The sequence below is a fragment of the Triticum aestivum genome, chromosome 7D (assembly GCF_018294505.1).
Source record: "Triticum aestivum cultivar Chinese Spring chromosome 7D, IWGSC CS RefSeq v2.1, whole genome shotgun sequence".
In the NCBI taxonomy this organism is placed as follows: Eukaryota; Viridiplantae; Streptophyta; class Magnoliopsida; order Poales; family Poaceae; genus Triticum; species Triticum aestivum.
In genome coordinates, this window is record NC_057814.1 from 278908688 (window position 1) to 278926141 (window position 17454).

A 17454-nucleotide genomic window follows, 5' to 3' on the forward strand; every position below is an offset into this window, starting at 1 on the left:
AAAAGGCTTAGGTGGCAAATGGTAAAACCAAAGTTGGGCCTTGCTGGAGGAGTTTTATTCAAGGCGAACTATCAAGGGGGTCCCATAAATCACCCAACCGCGTAAGAAACGCAAACTCAAGGAATATAAAACTGGTATGACAGAAACTAGGGCGGCAAGAGTGGAACAAAACACCAGGCATAAGGCCGAGCCTTCCACCCTTTACCAAATATATAGATGCATTAATTAAATAAGAGATATTGTGATATCCCAACATATCCATGTTCCGACATGGAACAAACTTCAACTTCACCTGCAACTAGCAACGCTATAAGAAGGGCTGAGCAAAAGCGATAACTTAGCCAAACAATGGTTTGCTAGGAAAGGATGGTTAGAGGCTGACATGGCAATATGGGAGGCATGATATAGCAAGTGGTAGGTAGCGCAGCATGGCAATAGAACGAACAACTAGCAAAGCAAAGATAGAAATGATTTCGAGGGGTGGTCATCTTGCCTGCAAGGTTCTCAGAGTTGTCGAAAGCTTGATCCTCGTAAGCATACTCAACAGGTTCCTCGTTCACGAACTCGTCTCCCGGCTCTACCCAAACAAGAACACAAACAAACAGAACCACAATCAACCACGAGAAATGCACAAGCAACATGATGCAAAACATGAATGATATGCAAGATATGATATGCGATGCATATGCGTGCTCCGGAAGGAAAAAGATGAATAAGGCAGTAAATTGGCAAACCAAGCATGCCACTAGAAAGGTGAGATGATTTCGGTTGAAATCGATATAAAGATCACCGGAAACGGATTCACGGTTTGCAAATGGCAAGCAAAACAAGAATGGCACGAATGTGCGATTAACAACATGATAGCACTTAAAAGGCAACAAGTAACAATGCTACAACACTCCAACATAGCAACAAAGCATATGGCAGTAATCTACAGGAGATGCTTGACAAAAGATGAACACTGAGCTACAGCTAGAGCACAACATAACAGGCTCAAACAAGTATGACAAAAGTGCAAAAGATATCAGGTTCACAGACTTGGTGAAATTACTGGACATGGCAGAAAACAGCATCAGGTAGCAATGTTTAGAGCACGAAATCAACATGCTACAGGAACTTAACGTGGCAAAAAAAGGCATGGCAGTGTTCTACTAAATGCATATGACAAAAGTCCCTTACTTACCATAAGCCAAAAAGGACCAGAAGATATGATGGAAACCTTGTAAACATAGCAAGTTTCGTTAACAGATTTCAGACTTAGCAGAAAAAACAGAGCATGGCAGAAACAATAATATGAAGGCATGTTGGTGAGCTTGATGCACTCACCACAAAGCAACGCATGACAAAACAAGCATACCTACAGCAATAAGGCATGTTTATGAAGCTATCCATGGTAAGAACAAAAGCATATCATGTATGGATCAACTACAATAAGCTTGGCAAAATTGAATAACACGTAAACAATCTGCCAGAAATATTTTATAGCAAAAGTAGAGCAAGATTGAGTCATGCTATGGCACTCCATAAATGCAAACAAGGGCAGGAAAGGATGAATTACCACAATCTCTATAAAACATCCTTACTGAACATCTCCAAAATATGCATGGATCTCTCTGTAGCATCAAGTTTACATGGCAACAAAATAACAGTAGACAAGGACTTAGAGAAATTACCAAGTCCCTGAAATCAGAAACATTACGGAGCCTAGTTTGCATGCTTGTGCTAGTCACCACAGAGATCACAAAAATACATGGAATACACCATTGGAAAGATGGCATGGCATACAACAAAACACATGTAGAGCTCATGCCCATAAGATGCACAAATTAAATGATACAAAAATAACAAATCTCCAAGTTCTGCTAAGTAACAGCAGATAACAGCAAGTAGCACTTTTGTACCAGAGATTTGGGCATCAAGATGAACCATAATGAACATGGTGCAATGGAGCAAAATAAAGAGCATCACGAGGCGAACATTTCGATATATTACACGCGCGAAATGGAGCTATATGCAGAGAGTTACGATGCTATGAACATGGCAATATACTGTGAAAATATCGGGACTTGACCAGCTCTGGATTTTTTAGAGAGGGGAGAAAGTCAACCCGAGCTTTGACCAGATCTGGATCGGCCGGAGTTCGGGCTCGCCGGCTCGGGCTCTCGCCGGAGTTCGCGGGGGAGATGGCGGAGGAGAGGAAGGAGGAGGCCGGAGCGACGAGGGGAGGCGCCGGCGGGATTGGGGCCGAGGGGGCTCGCCGGATCCGGTGGCGGCCGAGGGCGGCGCGACGGAGGGGTCGCCGGACGGGCGACGCGGCGGAGGCCGACGACGGCGCGGGCAGGCGGAGGCCGGGCGGCGGCGGCGGCTGGGCTCGGGCGGGCCGGCGGCGGCTGGCGGCGGGGAGCGCCACGTGGCAGCGCGCGAGTGGGCGTGGTCGACGGCGGGTTTGTCCGGCGGCGGCGGGGAAAATGCTAGGGTTTGATCTGCGTATTATTTTGGAAGGGGAGGCATATATATAGGTAGAGGGAGCTAGTAGGCTCCAAATGAGGTGCGGTTTTTGCCCACACGATCGTGATCGAACGGCCTAGAGCATGGAAGAGAGTTAGGTGGGTTTTGGACTGTTTAGAGAGGGGGTTTTTGCTGCACACACAAATGGACTTTGCGGTTACCCGGTTAACCGTTGGAGTACCAAACGACCTCCAAATGGAACGAAACTTGACCGGTGGTCTACCGGTGGTATACCAAGGCCACTTGACAAGCCTCGGTCCATTACGAGAACGTTTGACACCCGCTCACGAAAGAAAACAAGAGGGGTGCGCCGGAGGAGATAGGAGTGCCGGATTGCAAAACGGACAACGGGGAAAATGCTCGGATGCCTGAGACGAACACGTATGCAAATGCAATGCACATGATGACATGATATGAGATGCATGACATGACCAAAATGCAAAACGAAAAACAAAACCCGACCACGAAGGGAATATCATAACACATAGCCGAAAATGGCAAGAGTTGGAGTTACAAATATGGAAAGTTACATCCGGGGTGTTACACGTAGGCAAGGGCTGCTGGTCATGGTCTCATGGACGCGTTTTATTTTGTTGAGTCGTTTCGACGTGGATAGCTATGTATTCACAACAATCATAGTATTGCTCTGTTTCAATGTGTGTACTCTGTTTTTCATTCTTATATGTTCTATTTCAATGTGTGTATATACGCTTTCCATTCTGTATATGTGGATGATAACAACTAGATTCAAATTAGTACACAAAAACAGATAGAAAATGGAATTCATTATATATATATACCCCACATATCTCATATACTACCATGTGGTACTATATATATATTATTTTATTATTTTAAATATGTTCATATACTATTAACTAAGATATTTTAAAGCAAGTTAAATGAAAAAATTGCTTATGAGCCCATAGTTTTTGTTATATTTGTGAAATACGTACATATTTATACGTAAAAAAAAGCATACTCAAAACATGGTACATACTACCTAAAAAATAGTATATATACTACCTAATCATTGTTATATACTATATACTAGACGTACATACTCTCGGTTTTGATAGATACTACATACAATATACAAAACGCAAGTGGTGGTAACTACCGCTGCTTATAGGAAACATTTGTCATATATATATATATATATATAAGGCTATATACTATTTGTCATATATATATATAAAAGGCTAATATTATTTTATTACCATCCGCTCCTATAAGGGCCCGATCCTGGGTTCCCGAGTCAATTCAGGCCCGAACCGGTACCGAGCTACTCCGACACCTCCCGCACGCGAGGCCCTTAGGCCTTGTACAATGAAAGGTGCTTAAGGGAGGTGCTTAGAGAAATAAACCAGACTTTCTTTAAGCACCGGTGCTTATTTGTATAGGATAGAAATAGATACCGGTGTTTCAAAAAATCTCGGTTTATTTTTGTAAGCAGGCCTCTAAGCATCTTCCATTGTCCAAGGCCTTAGCCCCCTCGCTCACCAGCCCGCGCCGCCAGCTCCGGTGACCCCCAGCCCCCGTGCTCTTAGCCCCGGCGACCCCCATCCCCAGCGCCCCCCATCCCCGGCGCCCCCACCCCCAGCGCCCCCAGCCCCGGCGCGGCGGCGCCCCCCATCCCCGGCGACCCCCATCCCCGGCGCCCCATCCCCACCCACCACCGTGCGCCACCGGGCCGGCGCAACCACTACCGTCGTCGATCCCGCGAACCATCTCCGCTCCCGGGGTGGCACACCACCTCCTCCCGCCGTCCGGCGCCTCGAGCCTCCCTCCTTCTGCCGTCGCCCCCAAGCCCCCGCGATTTCCTGGAGGTGCTCCGCTCGCTGCCGCTCGAACTTGAACTTGCTGCTCCTTCATCCCCGCACGGCCGCTCCTCCTGCCATCCTCGCCCACGAGCTCGCTGTGCTGCACATGCGCCAAACAACCTCGTCTCTGGTTTTGACTCCCTGTAACACTTGGTAAGATAGCAAATTCTTACAGTGTCAGTTCAACGAAAAAAACACCAGCAGTTCATCAATCTCGAAATTCCCATTTTTGGTGCACGCCATGTGTTTGCTAAAATGTCTTAGTGCACTGGACTACTAGTTTTGCTGTGTTCATTGTTCATTTGTAGCTTCCTTGTGCTTGCAAATTGCTATAATTTACAATACTTAGCATTTGCAGCACCGATGCATCTTCTTCGCTATCAGTTCAAGTGATCAAAATGGTATAAAAAACAAGTTGAATATTCCTCGTTTTGTGTCTCTTTGGATCCAAAACATTTTCAATTCTACTGTAGCTTGCTATAAGAAAATATAACTTCACTGTGCAAAAGCTCAGTGGTTCAAATGCGATTTGTAATTCACTGTGCAAACGAAATATATAAGTTCATAGTAGTCTCGGTTGAGTTTATTGCTTCAGTTCAATTTCTAATTTTTGTTCAGTTCAATTTCCAATTTTAGTTCAGTTCAATTCTTATTTTTAGTTTAGTTAAGTCAATTCTTATTTTTTACTTCAGCTATCTGATGTATTCCCATGTTATTTGAGTAACGAAAAGTGCTTCATTTTCATGCTTCTAAGATACTACTCCTCCGTATCTAACTGAGCTTCAGCATGCTTCTTTCTGTCTTAGTACTAATTTTCTTTGCCATCATATATCACAAGATAGTACTGTTTGTATCCTGCTAATAGTTTCTAGAAACTTGAGGACTTAATAAATGAATAATTTCTTGTTGCAAGTCTGGTCTCATTGTCCATGCTATCTTGTTATGATTATTAAGATTGTCCATGCCATCTTACTATAGTTGGTAAATGAGTGAAGACAATTGTTACCATACTACTGACACGATTAAATAGGAGTGGGGTGTGGTGAGTGTGCGTTGGTTCCTGCGTGACAGGATTAAATACTACTCCGTACACAGCAAGTTGTACTTGCACCTATAAAGAGCATCAATGTGGCACATGTTTCTTGTCTTCATGGATGGATCATATTTTTTAATAAGTCTAATGGATGGATCATCTTCTGTTATTCTACAGCCCAAATACGGAGGCAAGATAATTGATATTGTGTCAAGAGATGTTCAGTGGCCAGAGGATAAGGCCCAAGCCCTGACGGATGTGAACGGCACAATATTGTACATTGTGCTAATAGTTGTGACCGGGTATCTTTCTTGAAAACTTAATTTTGAGGATCATAGAGAGATATTCTGTTATACAAAACTGCCACTACCATCTTTTATAATCAATTTATGTTTGATGGATCTAGGTAGGCTGCAATTTTAGTTGGTACTGATAACTAAACCATTACTCTCTACTTACTTTCTCCTTCTAGAGAAGAATTCATGTTAATGTGCTAAACCCAAGTAGCTATTTTTGCTTGAAATATTAGAAACCAACTCTGCCCCTGTTTCAGGTCAGTTTGCACAGCTCTTCGGGCATGGCTATTCAATTCTGCTAATGAGAGAGTCGTTGCTCGACTTAGACAAGACTTGTTCAGTCATCTCATAAACCAGGCAAGTGGCTTAATTTTGTTTAAGCCTTCTACAAGGATGGTCTCATACCCTGCCTGCTTCCCCTCCTCACCTCCACCTCGTTGTGGTTCGTTGCTGAGGAAAAGAACGACCGTGTACAGTTCCCGTTGGTTGCCTTGCTGCCCTGGGGCGCGAGCTCATCCACCAGGGGTGCTGGCAGCCGTCCAAGTGGAGCGTTGACGCCAGTACAAGTAGAATCGTGGGTTGCGGCCACCATCTTCACCAAGCACCGCACATCCGTCCAAGTCGAGCACACACACAGGGAGAACACACCAGCCCCTTTGCTTTGCACATTGCTTTGTTATGCATGACTGCTGATGGATGCAGCAAGCGTTTATATTAGTTTGATCTTGTGCAAGACTCAATTTTGTCTCGGTTTTCGTGGATGCTAGCTGGCAATACGTCCAACATTCTTGCGGCGATAGCGGCCACCACTAAGGGCATTTGCGTCCAACACTCGAGCTACATGCTCGACGGTCGCACACTGCCGCCATGGGCATGCACAAAGATATTAAGTAGAAGTTTGTTAGTTCAGTTTTTTATTGATTTACCTTGTTTAAGTAGTAGTGCAGCAATAAAAGGTGTAGTTGTACTGAAGTTTTAGTTGCTATATGAGGAACCCAGAGGCCATTTATTTTGGTTTTCAGTTCAACTTGTCTGTTCTTTTCGGTCCGGATGCTTTATTGCGCATAATCTTGAGGAATCCCCAGAAATCATATGTCTCATGTGAATCTTGTTCAGTTCATCAGTTCGTCGGAAAAATATATCATCTACAAAAAGGATTGCAATCTGGTAATGTGAAGTATGTTGTAGTCTATACCTGTAGAGTGCATTTTTGTAGTGCTGGTATTTGTGGTCACTCTTTTTTGTTAGAAACAATGGATATATATTTATATTTTGTAGTGTCAGTACTTGAGAACAAAAGGTTCAGTTTTCAAACTTTAAACACTTCATCGCAAGCTTTCGGTGTAGCAAGACGTACGCCAATGTGTGTGTGCACTTGATGTAACTCTATTGCACTATATGAAATTCATGCGATTTTCATGCATCAACAAATCTGATAGAGAGCACCATTCTTTTCTGAATTTTGTATTTAAGAAATATCACCCTTTCTATATTTTGAACACTAGCTAGTGCTTTCTTTTCTTGTTATAGTCAAAAAGTGGTACATGTATGTAGTTATGGTGATAGTGATACTAACCAGACCAAGCTACTTCAATTGTTTTACCAAAATCTAGAAATTCTCCATATACGGCAAGAGCCAACCGGACGTTTTTGTCTAGCCTGACTTGGGACGGCTTCTTTGCAACTGCAGGTTAGAAAGTTCAACATGTGATTGGAAATCAGTGCGAAAAACTGCTGGTTAGAAGTTCATCTTCTGTTCTGCCCCTAGAAAGAAGTTTGTCTTGTAAAGGTTGAAGCTAATGGGCTAGGAAGCTTTATAAGAAATTGATTTGCCTGTTCATTGAAAAAGTTTGGTTTGCCTGTTCCGTGAAAGTGTCTTGCTAAAGAAATATCTCTTGTGCACTTATTTATTCGCCTGAATATTTGGTTTGATTCTCAGGTGCGAAATGTCTTGCTAATCAAAGTTTGGTTTGATTCTCAGGTGCGAGAAATATCTCTTGTGCACTAGTGGTTGGCTGCTCCCATCGGTAAATGTAGTCGGATTCAGCAACTAGCTCTTCCTCAAGCAACCATTTGGAGAACTTTATTGTCTTCTTGTGGTGGTCATTGATTTTAGGATAAGTAAATTTGACGTTGGTAGCTAGCTTGCGTATGGAACCTGCAAGTTCAATATTGGTATTAGATTCAGTTTTTGTTGTATAAATGTCCCAATGTTCACATTTATTTGGGTAAAAGTTTATTTTAGGTTCAGTGATGATGATACCATAAGTTCGGACAAGAAAATTTATGTATATGATGAGATGATTGCTACTTCTTCAAAGAAGGTATAGTACATGACAGCTTGATGTGCATACAAGGAAAAAAAATGGTTTGAATAAAAATATTGATCAGTACGAATTAAAAACAATGATTAGCTTGAAAAATAAAAGATGGTTAGCTTTTGGTATTCTGTGACGCCGACGTCCAAGTTCTGCAACTGATCCGTCCAGATGGGACAATGAGGTTAGTCCAGCAGGCGCATCTCAAGTGACATGTCAGTGCGCTGCCCACTCATCCCCATGCCTCTCCGCCACACCTCGTGCCGTGCCGGCTTGCTATCAACCACCGTTGTGGCTCAGCCCTGCAGTGCTTCCACGATCACCACACGCAGCTTCCTTCTATCGTTGCCCTCGCTCTGCTCTCGTGCATATTGGCATTGTAAAAACACAGCAAGTTCACAATTAAAAAAGTTGCATATTGGCATTGTAAAAACATAGTAAGTTCACAATTAAAAAAATTGTAAGTTCAACACGACGTCCCAGATAAGTTTGAGAAAAAAGCTCAAACAAAATGAAACACAATGAAAAATCAAATGGTAAAAGTTCAAGTCGCAAAACAAGAGAAGTCCACAACATCTTGCAAGAAAATTGAGTTAAAAAAACAAACACACAATTTTTTCCTTTAAAAAAATATCATTCAGTTCAGCGATATAAACCATGCAAGTTCGGGGACTATGATACCCAGAAAATAGAGTGAAGTCTAGTATGTGAAAACATGCTCAGTACAAACCCATATGAACATCAGTGCTAGTACTCATTTCTCGGAACCATTCAAAATTACTCTGAAAAATACCTCAATACAAACACACACATAGATCAATACGAGTACTCTGTTTTTCGGACAGAAAAGAACACGATGAGTCTCACTGTATTCAAAATTACTCTTAAAAGATGGGAGCAAGTACAAAATCATAAAGATATCCGTCCAAAGTACTATTTTTTCGGAACCATTCAAAACTACTCTGTGAAAAATACCTCAGTACAAACATAGACACAGATCAGTACGAGTACTCTGTTTTTTAGACAGGAAAAAACAATATGATTGGTTTCACCTTATTCAAAATTACTCCTAAATGGTTGTGAAGTAGAGAAAACGTTCAACATGACTAAGTTTCGCATTTTCGATACCTATCCAACGGTATATTATTTTCCCCATTTCGACAAACTTTTTAAAAAGTCGCGTTCGAAATCAAATTTGACCGTTTTTGAATTCGAGTTTAAGCCATATGGAATTAGGAAAACATTTCTATACGAAAAAGTTGCGCATTTTCCATAGCTTTCCAACGACGTATCATTTGCGTCAATCCGACAAACCATTTGCAAAAAAACACGAAAATAGCTTTCGCCTAGAATTTCACCGTTTTCAAATTACTTTTAAATTGTATAGAATTTGAAAAAACAATAGATATATGGAAGAAGCGGATTTTCACCAGCTTTGCAATGCCATCTTATTTGCTCAATTCCGACAAACCGTTTGAAAATTCAGTCCAAAATACGATTCACGTTTTCGGTTTAAAAAAAAACGGTTTTTTCAAAACTGCTCTTAAACCCAGATGATTTTGTAAAAAATTCCTATATATTTGTAATGTAGATGTCAAGAGCTTTTCAAGGATATATTACATGCCCCATTTCGACGAAAAGACGATCAGTTCGACGAGATGAAAATCATAAGTACAACCGCCTGAAACCATCAGTTCAAGTAGGGTAACAGAATAATATTCTGTTACACGAAACAGAATAGCCCAGATGTATATATATATATACATATATATATATATATAATATCATCACATATACGTGATGATACTTAACTACTAGGTACAATGCATAAAATTGAAAACGAACAATACTAAAACTAATAATCCTTCCTGGGGCCAGTATTCCGGCAGCCCCTCGCCAGCAGCTCCCTGGTGCGCGGCGTCTTCCCAGTGCGGAGGCAGTACTCCGCCTCCTTCGCCTCGCAGCGCTTGACGTACCGATATGTCTCTGGTTGGCGGACGAGCGCGAACGATCTTGCCATTTCGTTGGGCACCCACTGGAGCTCCTCGTCGGTGGCACGCAGGAGCTTATCGGCCCACCTCCACGCAGCGACGAGGCGCCCAGCGCCTTTGACCTTCCTCGCGAAGTACCCGTCTTCGTACACCTCCTCCACACGACAACGCGCCCGCCCCCAAAGCTCCGCCGCCTCCTTTTTCCAGGCGGCATCACGGGCTTCACAGGCCGCCTGGTACTGGCTTCCTCCTCCGCCATCTCCTTTTTGAACGCCACTTTCCTGGCTTTCTCAGCCGGCGGTAGGGACTTCCACAGACAAAGATTGTACTGGCCCCAAAACCAATCCAAAGTTGGGGGGTCCGGCGCAACCTCGTCCAGCAGCGCGTAGGGGTCCTCGTCGCTGCTATTCGAGTGAGCGTCCTCGGGGGGGCGGCGACTCCTCGTCGGTGCGTGGGCAGACCGGCGGTGCCATGGCAGAGATTTGAGAGAGAGAGGGCGAGCAAGCGAGGGAAGGATGTAGATGAGAATGCAGGCGGGACGACATGAGCAAGGTAGTATTTATTGGCGGCCGGAATCTAGATCGACGGGAACAGTACACACGCCGGTCGCCGAAATTTACGAGTACCGTCGTTTGAATTACACACGATCCCCGCAGCGAAATCCATGTGTGAACATAATAGCTGACGGTTTCCAATACAGAACCGTGTCTGATTAATTACCCCCGCCACTCACCTACCAAACCTCGAGCTGCGAGAAAGAGTGCCAGTCGTGTTGGCGCCGGTTGTCTTGCTAGATCTTTACATTTTGTTTTTTGAACACCAGATATTTACATTGTCTAATAATTTTTTAACTCGCACACAAGTACACAAAAATATGATTTTTTAAACCGTTATGGTTAGCTGTTGCATGTAGATGTAGTTTAAATTTGAATTACGGTCATTAAATGGCTAGAAAATCATTTAAATGTCTTTAAAAGGTCAAATGACCCCTACAATTTTCCAAATTTTCATATGATAGTTGTAGTAGTGCACGTTAAACGTAGAAAAAATTTGAAGGCCGTAAGAGGAAACTATCTCCTATTCGTCATCAAACAAGCATTGTTCCCTCTCGGAACCACGAGCCTTCTAGTGAGTTGCTCCGGTTTGTGAGGGGTGGGTGTCCAAACTGTCGTCAAACAGGCCAATTGTTTTACCACATCATCTTGGTGGCATGACATTACATCAAGCAAGGTTTCATGTTTTTCTGATCATTTTTTTATTTTTTGGATTTAAAATGCCAGGGCACTCCATGCATGTGCCCATGCCGCAAGACCAATATGTTTGAAAATTCCTTCTAATTTACTGCACATGGAATTAACTCGCACACAAGTACACAAATATGATTTTCAAACCGTTATGGTTAGCCATTGCATGTAGATGTAGTTCAAATTTGAATTACGGTCATTAAATGGCTAGAAAATCACATAAATGTCTTTAAAAGGTCAAATGACCCCTAAATTTTTTCAAATTTTCACATGATAGTTCTTAGTGCATGTTAAATATAGAAAAAATTTGAAGGCTGTAAGCGGAAGCTATCTCCCGTTCGTCATCAAACATGCATTGTTCCATCTCGGAACCACGAGCCTTCTAGTGAGTTGCTCCAGTTTGTGAGGGGGGTGTGTCCAAACTTTCATCAAACAGGCCAATTTGTTTACCACATCATCTTGGTGGCATGACATTACATGAAGTAATGTTTAATGTTTTTGTGATCATTTTTTAATTTTTTGGAATTAAAATGCCATGGCACTCCATGCATGTGTCCATGCAGTGAGACCAATATGTTTAAAAATTCCTTCTAATTTACTGCACATGGAATTAAATCGCACACAAGTATACAAATATGATTTTTCAAACCGTTATGGTTAGCCGTTGCATGTAGATGTAGTTCAAATTTGAATTACGGTCATTAAATGGCTAGAAAATCACTTAAATGTCTTTAAAAGGTCAAATGACCCCTGGAATTTTCCAAATTTTCACATGACAGTTGTATTAGTGCATGCTAAATGTAGGAAAAAAATTAAAGGTCGTAAGAGGAAGCTATCTCCCGTTCGTCTTCAAACATGCATTGTTCCCTCTCGGAACCACGAGCCTTCTAGTGAGTTGCTCCGGTTTGTGAGGGGTGTGTGTCCAAACTTTCGTCAAACATGCCAATTCTTTTACCACGTCATGTTGGTGGCATGACATTACATCACGCAAGGTTTCATGTTTTTCTGATCATTTATTTATTTTTTGGAATTAAAATGCCATGGCACTCCATGCATGTGTCCATGCCGTGAGACCAATATGTTTGAAAATTCCTTCTAATTTACTGCACATGGAATTAACTCGCACACAAGAACACAAATATGATTTTTCAAACCGTTATGGTTAGCCATTGCATGTAGATGTAGTTCAAATCTGAATTACGGTCATTAAATGGCTAGAAAATCACATAAATGTCTTTAAAAGGTCAAATGACCCCTAGAATTTTCCAAATTTTCACATGACAGTTGTAGTAGTGCATGTTAAACGTAGAAAAAAATTTGAAGGCCGTAAGAGGAAGCTATCTCCTGTTCGTCATCAAACATGCATTGTTCCCTCTCGGAACCACGAGCCTTCTAGTGAGTTGCTCCGGTTTGTGAGGGGTGTGTGTCCAAACTTTCGTCAAACATGCCAATTTTTTACCACATCATCTTGGTGGCATGACATTACATCAAGCAAGGTTTAATGTTTTTCTGACCATTTTTTAATTTTTTGGAATTAAAATGCCATGGCACTCCATGCATACATATGCATGTGTCCATGTCGTGAGACCAATATGTTTGAAAATTCCTTCTAATTTACTGCACATGTAATTAACTCGCACACAAGCACACAAATATGATTTTTCAAACCGTTATGGTTAGCCGTTGTATGTAGATGTGGTTCAAATTTGAATTATGGTCATTAAATGGCTAGAAAATCACTTAAACGTCTTCAAAACGTCAAATTACCCCTAAGATTTTCCAAAATTTCACATGACAGTTGTATTAGTGCACGTTACACGTAGAAAAAATTTGAAGGCCGTAAGAGGAATCTATCTAGGTTCGTCATCAAACATGCACTGTTCCCTCTCGGAACCACGAGCCTTCTAGTGAGTTGCTCCGCTTTGTGAGGGGTGTGTGTCCAAACTTTCGTCACACATGCCAATTTTTTTACCACATCATCTTGGTGGCATGACATTACATCAACCAAGGTTTCATGTGTTTTTGATATTTTTAAATTTTTTGGAATTTAAATGCCATGGCACTCCATGCTTAATTGTGTCATAGACGTGAGACTTGAAAATTTCTTCCAATTTACTGCACATGGAATTAAATCGCACACAAGTACACAAAATATGACTTTTCATACCGTTATGGTTAGCTGTTGCATGTACATGTAGTTCAAATTTTGTCACAGCCCTAGATTTCCGCTTTGTAATTAGTTGCATCAAGTGAGTGGCATCCAGGCATCATGTTTAAATTCAAGAAATTGAATTGAGGAATTTTCAAAGCCTCAAAAACCATTTTAATAAAGGGGCAAGAACCCTAAAATTGCAATCGGTGAATCCAAAATGCCCTAGAAATAGTTCAGAGAATTTTGGCAAGAGTTATAAATCAAACCAAAATTTTGGAACATTTCTAAGGAATTATTTGGGCTCTGATTTTAAATCAATATTGTATTTGAATTTATATTCTCAATATATGGAATATATCTTCAAATGTCTCTGATATAATTTGTGTTCTTTTGGATTAGTCCACCGAAGTAAAATAAATTTATTCATGTTTTGGCATTGTTTGAATTCAAAACCAGTGGAAAAATAAATAAATAAAAAGAAAACAGAACATAATTAAAACAGAGCAACAGAACTCACCTGCTTACCTGTGCGGCCCAGCACTGTAGCAGGCCCAGCCCACAGCGCCGCCGTCTTCGACCTTGTGCCAGTAGGCACGAGGGCGTGTGCTCACCGCGCGCCCGCCACCTCCTACCTCTCTGCCTGTCTCCTTGTCACCTTGAGGATGCCACGCACCTCCCTGCCTCTCTCTCACTCCCCTCGTCCTCACCCCCTCCCCTGGACCTCTCTCTCTCACCATCGAACACGCCCACCGCCACCGACGAGCACCACCGCAGTCGTCGCCTCTCCCTCGTCCCCTCGAGAAGTCCAGAAGCCCGCCTCGTTCCCCTCTTCATCCTCACCGAGCCACGCTTCGCCAGAAGCTCTGCATCACCTTCGCGTCATCGTCTTCGTCCTCGGATCGCTGGAGATTGCCGTCATCGATGCGCCACCTCTAGAGCTTCCTCGACCATGCCGAGCCTTCCGTTGCAAGCGCCGTGATCCACTCCCCCTTCCACCCCTGATCCCGTTGTCGTTTGCATGCCGTAGCGCCGTTCCCGCCGTGACCGGAGCTCACCGCCGCCCGGCTTTGTCGCCGCCGTGGCCTGAGCTCGAACCACCCGCGCCCTTGCACCGCATCGCGCTCCTGATGCCTCCAGGAGGAAGCCTAGCCCCTCTACGCGCTCGCCTGCTTGCTCTAGCGCCACGCTCGCACGAAGCCGAGCTCCAGCCGCCGCCTCGCTCGCCGCCATCGCCAAGTCCGGCCTCCCCAGCACGAACTGATGCCACTGTTCGATGCGCGCACACACCAGCTACGCATAGATGCCCTCGGCCGCTATTTTGGTCGCCGGAGCGCGAAACCCGCAGCTCTCCGCCGTGTCTGGCCTCGCCGGCGTTGAGTCGCCGACAGGTTTTATCCCAGTTGACCCGGGTTTGACCACCGTTTGACCACAGTGGGTCACTGACGTGTGGGCCCGGCCTCTGCTAACTTTTGGTTAATTTAATAAGTAAGTTTAGTTAAGCCACTGTTTCACTGACATGCGGGCCCCGCCCAACGAATTAAACTAGGTTAGGTTTAATTTATAATAGGATTAGCCACAGCCACTGACATGTGGGTCTCGTCCGTCAGGTTTGACCTGGGCTGGCGCCTTTGACCTGCTGACGTAGTGATGATGTCACTCTGATGTCATAAAGTCTTTTCTAGAATTTAAATAAATCTAAATGACTTATTTATTTTCAGAAAATGTTCAAAACTTTGAAAAATCATAGAAATTAAACCGTAACTCCAAATGAAATAAATTATACATGAAAAATTATCAGAAAAATCTAATCTATCCATCTGTACCATTTTCATGCATGTTAGAACAACTTATGGCTGCTGTTTAGGACAAATCATATGTTTGGCATTTAAATAATCACATATGGAGTTTGAATTTGGACCTTTGGTTCAAACCAACTTCATTTAACTTTGTTGCTAATTGCATTAGCTCAAAACACCAGCATGTTGCCATGTCATGATCATGCATCATATTGTTGCATTGCATTGATTGTGTTTCCTCTTTGTTGTCGGTAATTGTTCCCCCTCAGTAGACGTGGTTCCGACGATGAGATCGATGACACCGATGAAGAGCTATATTATCTTCAGAAGTGCCAGGCAAGCAAAACCCCCTTGTTCATTTCGATACAATCCCACTCTCTCGCTCCTGCTCTCTTTTACTGCATTAGGACAACGACGATTCGACTGTTACATGCTGTGGTAGTTGAACCCCTTTCCTCTGCATGACCTGTCATTGCCACAGTAAATAGATGAAACCCACTAGCATGAGTAGGAGTTGTTTGAGCCCTGATGTGCCTACTCATTCATGCTTGTTGTCATGCCTGCTACTACTTAGAGTCGAGTCAGGTCTGATTCGTCGGGGATGAATTGGAATGTGGTGAACATGTCCTATTGTTGAGAGCTAAGTGTGTGAACACGATTTGGTAAAGGTAGCGGTGAGAGGCCATGTAGGAGTACATGGTATGTTGTCTCATTGCAGCCATCCTCAGGAACAGAGTTCTGTGTTTGTGATCCATGAACAACTACTATGTAACGCCCACGATGCGGCTATATCTCCCACGTGTCGAGGCACGACTTAGAGGCATAACCGCATTGTGGTTTTGTCGCAATAAGGGTCATCTTCACACAATCCCATGTAATGAACAAGAATGGGATAAAGAGTTGGCTTACAATCGCCACTTCACACAATACATAAATGAAACATACATCATTCAGAGATACACACATAGGTCCGACTACGGAACCAAAATAAAAGAAGACAACCCAACTGCTAGATCCCCGATCGTCCCAACTGGGCACCACTACTGATCAATATGAAAAGAAACAACACAACGAACAAGATCTTCATCGAGCTCCCACTTGAGCTCAGGTGCGTCACCTGCACTGGTATCATCGGCACCTGCAACTGTTTTGGAAGTATCTGTGAGTCACGAGGACTCAACAATCTCACACCCGCGAGATCAAGACTATTTTAGCTTAAAGGAAAGGATGGTGTAATGAGGTGGAGCTGCAGCAAGCACTAGCATATATGGTGGCTAACATACGCAAATAGAGCGAGAAGAGAAGCAACGGAACGGTCGTGAACTAGCAATGATCAAGAAGTGATCCTGAACTCCTACTTACGTCAAACATAACCCAGAAACCGTGTTCACCTCCCGGACTCCGCCGAGAAGAGACCATCACGGCTACACACGCGGTTGATGCGTTTTAATTAAGGTCCAGTGTCAAGTTCTCTACAACCGGACATTAACAAATTCCCATCTGCCACATAACCGCGGGCACGGCTTTCGAAAGATAATACCCTGCAGGGGTGTCCCAACTTAGCCCATTATGAGCTCTCACGGTCAATGAAGGATACTCCTTCTCCCAGGAAGACCCGATCAGTCTCGGAATCCCGGTTTACAAGACATTTCGACAATGGTAAAACAAGACCAGCAAAGCCGCCCGAATGTGCCGACAAATCCCGATAGGAGCTGCACATATCTCGTTCTCAGGGCACACCGGATAAGTCAAGCTACGAGTAAAACCAGACCTCGAGTTTCCCCGAGGTGGCCCCGCAGGCTGCTCGGTTCGGACCAACACTCAAAGGAGCACTGGCCCGGGGGGGTCTAAAATAAAGATGACCCTTGAGTCTGCAGAACCCAAGGGAAAAAGGCTTAGGTAGGCAAATGGTAAAACCAAGGTTGGGCCTTGCTGGAGGAGTTTTATTCAAAGCGAACTGTCAAGGGGGTCCCATAAATCACCCAACCGCGTAAGGAACGCAAAATCAAGGAACATAACACCGGTATGACGGAAACTAGGGCGGCAAGAGTGGAACAAAACACCAGGCATAAGGCCGAGCCTTCCACCCTTTACCAAGTATATAGATGCATTAATAATATAAGAGATATTGTGATATCCCGACATAAACATAATCCAACATGGAGCAATCTTCGTCTTCACCTGCTACTAGCAACGCTATAAGAGGGGCTGAGCAAAGCGGTAACATAGCCAAACAACGGTTTGCTAGCAAGGGTGAAAAGGTTAGGGGCTGACATGGCAGTATGGGAGGCAT

The 17454-nt window shown here is 43.5% G+C and overlaps 1 long non-coding RNA gene across 1 annotated transcript; it reads left to right on the plus strand.

The window, feature by feature from the left end:
* The first annotated feature begins 4102 nt into the window (after positions 1–4102).
* On the plus strand, positions 4103–7999 carry LOC123168081 (uncharacterized). Its single transcript, XR_006484203.1, has 3 exons — positions 4103–4484; positions 5542–5666; positions 5918–7999. It is a non-coding gene; the product is annotated as an uncharacterized lncRNA (long non-coding RNA).
* Positions 8000–17454: the final 9455 nt, after the last annotated feature.